This window comes from Perca flavescens, chromosome 12 (assembly GCF_004354835.1).
Source record: "Perca flavescens isolate YP-PL-M2 chromosome 12, PFLA_1.0, whole genome shotgun sequence".
Taxonomy (NCBI): Eukaryota; Metazoa; Chordata; class Actinopteri; order Perciformes; family Percidae; genus Perca; species Perca flavescens.
Genome location: NC_041342.1, coordinates 11,159,384 through 11,166,391, shown reverse-complemented (window position 1 = coordinate 11,166,391; position 7,008 = coordinate 11,159,384).

Genomic DNA, 7,008 nt, shown 5'->3' with positions numbered 1-7,008 from the left:
GAACTTTTGGGAAGGGGCAAAAATACTGGTTAGCTGATTGGATAAAACCATCTGTCTAACACCACCTGGGCCAAATCAACCAATCAGATCAAACTCTTGCTGAAACCAGTCGCTGAGAAGAGCAAAAACATCTTTTCCTCCAAGAAAAGCCTCCAGTGCAGTTTTTTGCTCTTCTTTCAAAGAAGGATTACTTTCTAATTCCGATAAAACTTGCGTGATAGCTACACTCATCTCATCCATGGAAGCTGCCATGTTGTATAGGCTAACAGTCGCTTCTTGTTGCGTCACACCTAAACCCGCCTCAAAACCAACGCTGATTGGTCGGTCGTTTGGCGAATGGTTCCAAATTTTCTCTATCTCAAGATGCCAGACTGCGAGTAGAAAACTGGAGCTCGCAAGATCAGGACGGTCTCACGAGGATAGGGAAGATGCCTTTTTTTTATAAAACTGGGCCGTCTATGCAGTAGAAAGATGTAAATATTTTTTTCATTTTTGCTACATGACCAGAGAAAACAGAGAAACAAAACTTTTGCTAAAGAGGTAGAAACCTCCAACTACCAGAATGCACTGCACCACACTGGACCATATATAGCTCAACAGTGTGGTTTTAAGTAAAAATCCCATTTATTTTCTCAATAAAAAAATCATGATTATTAGCCATGATGTCTAAACTATCCAAGTTAGATTTACCACGAGCTACGAAGTTGTGAAAGCTCTTTAGCCAAACATTTTTTTTTCTTCCAATCATTAATTAATTATGCAAATAAACAGTAATAAAATATTTATTCTTTTAACCAGATAAATAAGAAAATATACATAAATGAAAAAGAGAAGAAAAACAGTGAAAAAAATTAAGTTTCACAGAACATGCCAGGGTTCAGCAAAGTTATTGTCTTAATATATAATATAGCAGCATTCATTTCTTAAAAACATTAAGGTTAAGTTTTACTTTGGCAATTTTACATTTTAAAATGTAAAACTTTGCAAAGAATATTATGGGATTGTTCTGAGAAAATGTTCTAATAACTAGAAAATGCACATGTTTTGATTAAACTAACAAATATACTGTAATATACTGTACTTTATTATTCTGTCTGTGTGTGTGTGTGTGTGTGTGTGTGTGTGTGTCTCCAAGGTTACTGGTTTACCTCTCAGACTTGAGAAGATGAGTGAATTAGAAGATGAGGACAGATCAAAGTCTCCAGTCTCCAGCTGTCCCTCCATTAAGAGTGACTGGTCTAAAGATGAACCTCCATTCTTCAGTATTCAACCTTCACCCTCAGATAAAAAGTAAGAGGGTGTTTCTACTGTAAACTGACCTGAAGACGACTCAGTTTCTAATGTCTGATTTACACTGTTCTTTTATTATTACATAAGTCCAGTGGAGTACGTAAAGAAAGGCTGTAGAGTACAGTAAAGAAAGGCAGTAGAGGACAATTCAATTACATTTTATAAATAGTGTCAAATCATAACAGAAGTTATCTCAGGACAGTTTACAGATCGAGGGGAAAAAAAGTTCTTACATTTTGTTTGTTAAAGGATATATCCTGATCAAAGATAACTCTGAGATTCCTCACAATGGTGCTGAGGGCCAGAGCAACCTCTCCCAGAGTAGCTATATCGTTAGATAATGAGCTTCAGATGTATCTGGGGCCATGTACAATAACTTCAGTTTTGTCTGAGATTAGCATCATGAAATTATATGTCATCCATAATTTTATGTCCTTAATGCTTGAAGTTTAACTAACTGATTGGTTTCAACTTGCTTGAGCTAAAATATAAATATAAATAGGTATCATCTGCATAGCAATGACAGTTTATAGTGTTTCTAATAATATTACTTAGAGGAGTACAAGTACAAGGTGAATAGAATTGGTCCAAGCACAGAGCCTTGTGGAACTCCATGGCTAACTTTAGCGTGCATGGAGGATTCATCGTTAACATGAACAAACTGAGATCGATGTGATAAATATGATTTCAACCAGCTTAGTGCGTCTGTAATAGGATGTTATGGTCAATAGTGTTGAATGCAGCACTAAGATCTAATAAAACAAGAAGAGAGACAAGTCCTTTGTCGGAAGCAATTAGAAGGCCATTTGTAATTTTCACCAGTTCCTGACTGAAAATCCTAAAATAAACTCTTGTTATGTAGAAAGTCACACAATTTATTAGCATGTCCAAAAACACGCAGATTGAGAAATAAACACAATTATTTGTTGTTATTATCAAATCATGTTCATGTTCTTTTTGGGTATTATGATATGTGTAAAATATTTGTTGTTTCCACAGACAGAGATCAGAGTCTCCAGCACCCAGCTGTCTGTCTGTGAAGAGTGACTGGTCCAAGGGCAAAATCTTAAACTTCAGTAACGAACGTGGACCCTCACACACAAAGTAAGAGACCGTTGTGTTAACAGTGTTAGCTGAGCTGAAGATAATTCTATTTCAAATGTCTGATTATCTACACTGTTACTACTTGAGTGCAGTCAAGTACAGTAAAGAAATATAGTAGAGAACAGTAAAGAAACTGAAAATAAACCAGCATCAGGCAGCAGTAGGCCTACCTTCATTTTAATTGAACATCAGTGATAGTAAAATATCTATATTAAAAACATTCTCACACTCCACATGTAGGACTTTGTGTCAGGTTAAGTAATTCAACCTCAAACATGTAGATGTAGAAACACTCTCTCACATTGAGACGCTGGCGGGCAAAGAAACAGACAGAAACTGATAAGCACGACTCAAAAACAGCAAGTTAAGAACAGTGTTGGCTGTAACGCATTACATCAAATCAAACCTGTAAGGTACTTTTAATTGAGTATTTTTATTTTCTTCTACTTGCCTATTGTACGTTTTAATTCTCTATTTTTATATAGCTTTAGTTAATTTGCACATTCATATTAATTCTACAAAATATTATGAATAATCTATGATGTATTAAAGTGGATAAAGATGAGACTTTATTGATCCAGTGGTGAAATTCAGAAGCTAGGCTACCTGCCAAGTCAAACTTCCGCTGTTATTTTGGTGAAAGTAACTCAAAAGTAATGCAAAAGTAGTGTAAAGCATTACAATTTAGAGACAGTAATATTGTAATTTATTCATTTATTTATTTAACGAGGAATAACTCTTGAGATGTATCATCTCATTTTCGAGAGGGTCCTCGATAGGACTGGACAGTACAAAGGACAAGACATTACAGTACAACATACACATTCACTATATATATATATATATATATATATATATATATATATATATATATATATACAGACCAGTCGCCAGACCTCAGTCTTAAGGGGGGCATATGAAATACATGGGAGGGCACAATTATTATTAGCGTACAGTATGTATATTTATAATAATCATATACTCTTGTTATACTATTCGCACGTAATCATCACGTTAAACATAACCAACAACAATATGACCAGGTAGCCTATATAGCCTACAACACATTACATAGAAGCAATGTTATGAATATCCATAAAACACTTGACTATACAACATATTAGATGTAACACCAGAAGCATCTCTTAAACATTGCATTTTAAAGCAGTCAACAGAAGGATATGCATTGCTATGCATGTGCCATGAGACACACGCGCACGCACACACACACACACACACACACACACACACACACACACACACACACACACACACACACACACACACACACACACACACACACACACACACACACACACACACACACACACACACACACACACACACACACAGAGACTTTGAACCTACCGGTACTTTGAGTGGAGGCAGCCTGTCCTCTCTCCAGTCCCTCCTGTCATTTGAAGCTGCATGCTTATTTAAGCCCTTGTCTGTAAATCTTAAACCCCTTAATGAAGAAGGTCGCGTCCGATGATACAGATGCGAATTTCGTGCAAGCATAACAAAATGCGGAGTCCTTTTCCACCGAGTAGCCTACGCAAGGCAGTCCCGGTTCAAATACCAGCTAGAGGAAAATTATTTTATTAAAATTATCGTTTTTTTTTTATCCAAACATTTTGACTGGATATTTCCTCAACGCAACCTGTTTGGGTTTGTCCGTCACACCCCCTGATTTAACAGTTAGTTGTGGCCCAAATGCTGCCCGTCACGTCGTAGCCTAACTTTCTTTTTAGTAAGGCCGTGATAGGCTGTTGCAGTGCAGATTCCCATCAATCAAACAAAAATCACACCATTGTTTATTTATATTTTTAATGTTTTAATGATAAAGAATGCAACATTAATGCAACACAAAATTAGCAACTATGATAATATAAAATTAAAGTAATTTTTTTAAGAGGTCTGTGCCTCAAGTGGGGGGGCACAAGCATTTTTGGGGGCGGGCCCGGCCCCCTATGGCCCGCCCATAGCGACGGGTATATATATATATATATATATATATATATATATATATATATATATATATATATATATATATATATAATCATGGTAATGTTCCCTCTGCTCTTGACAAGTATTAGTGATATGTGTAAAATATTTGTTGTTTCTACAGACAGAGATCAGAGTCTCCAGCACCCAGCTGTCTGTCTGTGAAGAGTGACTGGTCCAAGGGCAAAATCTTAAACTTCAGTGATGAACCTGGACCCTCACACACAAAGTAAGAGACCGTTTCTACTGTAAACTGACCTGAATAGGATTTAGTCCCTAATGTTGTCTGGTAATCTACACTGCTCTTTTATAATTACACGAGTGCAGTAGAGTAAAGTAAAGAAACAGTAAATTATAGCCAATATCAGGCAGGCAGCCTTTAGTTTAATTGAACTCTTGCTGAGCTCATTGGGATCATCAGTGATAGTAAAATATCTATTAAAATCCTTCTCACACTCCACATGTAGGACTTTGTGTCAGGTTCAGTAAATCAACCTCAAACATGTAAATTTAGAAACGTGACTTTCACATATAAATTGTAACGCTGGCTGGCGCAGAACAGACAAAAACTCATAAGCAAGTCCAAAAACAGGCAGATGGAGAAATTAACACAACTATTTGGTGTTTTTTTTTATCAAATCATGTTCATGTGACATTTTAATGTTACCTCTTGTTTCTACAGACAGAGATCAGAGTCTCCAGCACCCAGCTGTCTGTCTGTGAAGAGTGACTGGTCCAAGGGCAAAATCTTAAACTTCAGTAATGAACGTGGACCCTCACACACAAAGTAAGAGACCGTTTCTACTGTTGACTGACCTGAAGATGATTTAGTTTCAAATGTTGTCTGATAATCTATACTGTTCTTTTATAATTACACAAGTGCAGCAGAGTACAGTAAAAAAAACACAGACCATCCATTCATCGTCATCCGCTTACCCGGGGTCGGGTCGCAGAAGCAGCAGCACCTCCAGCAGGGGACCCCAAAATTCCCTTTCCGAGCCACATTAACCAGCTCTGACTGGGGCCTCCCGAAGCCTTCCCAGGCCAGGGTGGAGATATAATCTCTCCACATAGTCCTGGGTCTTCCCCAAGGCCTCCTTGTAGCTGGACGTACCTGCCAGTGGTACTGTATGCTTGAACCACCTCAGCTGGCTCCTTTCAACACAAAAGAGCAGCGGCTCTATTCCGAGTTACTCATGTATGACTGAGCTTCTCACCCTATATCTAAGGGAGATGCCAGCCACATTCTTAAGAAAACCCATTTTGGTCACTTGTACTCAAGACATAGTTTTTTCGGTCATGACCCAGCCTTCCTGACAATAGGTGCGGTGTAGGAGCAAAAATTGACCACTAGATCAAGAGCTTTGCCATCTGGCTCAGCTATCCCTACCCCACTGCTCCGATTCCCCGGCCAATCTCCCGCTCCATTGTTCCCTCAGTCGCTAAAAAGGCCACAGAGATACTTGAATGGTTTCCTGTTGAGAATGCTGGCCTCAGACTAGAGGTGCTGATCCTCACCCCAGCTGCTTCACACTTGGCTGCGAACCTACCACATCTGTTTGCTGTGGAATGTTTTCCAGTTTTACCTGTTTCTCCTTTTGTGAGAAAACTTGGGGAAGCTTCAAGAACATGCTCTCATCCAAGTCACTGACTTCCAGTCCTAAGACAACATCAGTATGAACTGGCCCTTTTCGTCCCATAGTGCTGAGTAAGATGTTGGCTTTTCTTCCTGTTACTTTTAGGTCCTGCATTTGTTTTTCTGTACAGAATGTAGCCTTACTGCCAGGATCCAAGAACGCATGTCTCAACTGTTCGGTTCCCCTTCACAGACTTGTACTTTAACTGGAACAATTGAAAGCACACACTCTGCCTCACCAGCCCCAGTACAACCACACGTTTCAGTGTCTGGTGAAAGACAAGTTTTCATCTGATATCTTGCTGTTTTCGCTTTTCACCAGCTGTGTGAGTGACTTTCTTGTTGCCTATGTGCAGAATAGCGGGGTGCTTTGGTGAGCATAGTTGACACGTAAGCTTCTGCGGACAACCTTTGCTCAAGTGTCCTTGTGACAAGCATCTGAAGGACAAGCCCTTAGACTTTAGAAAAGTCCAGCTTTTCTTTGTGAGACTTCTGTTTCATAAGCTCACATAACTCAAGTGCATGCCCTTTGTGTCCGAAAGAACACTGCTTTCCGCTTGTATGAGATACATTTTTTTCCTTGTACCTTTTGACTTGATTTTGAACAGGTTCAACACCTGTAGCAAAAATGTTCTTCTCCTTGAATTTTGAACATCTGATGTTCCCTCTTGACTTGATGTTACCAAACAACGGGTGAGAAGACATTTTTGTCTGCTTGTCCACTAAGTTGACAAGATCTGTAAATCTATCTCTTTTGCCATTCTTCTCCTGTATTTCCCAGGCAACTCCCCTCCACCTCTCTCTTATCTTGAAAATAAGCTTCATGATAATAGCACACATGCTAGTAGGGGCTATCCCTTTATCCATTCCACACTATTGACTGTATTGCAGCAACCAGTGAGAAACACAGAACATTTAGCAAGGGCTTCACCATCCTCATTAATATTGCCTTTTTAATGTAAGCTGAGGCAATT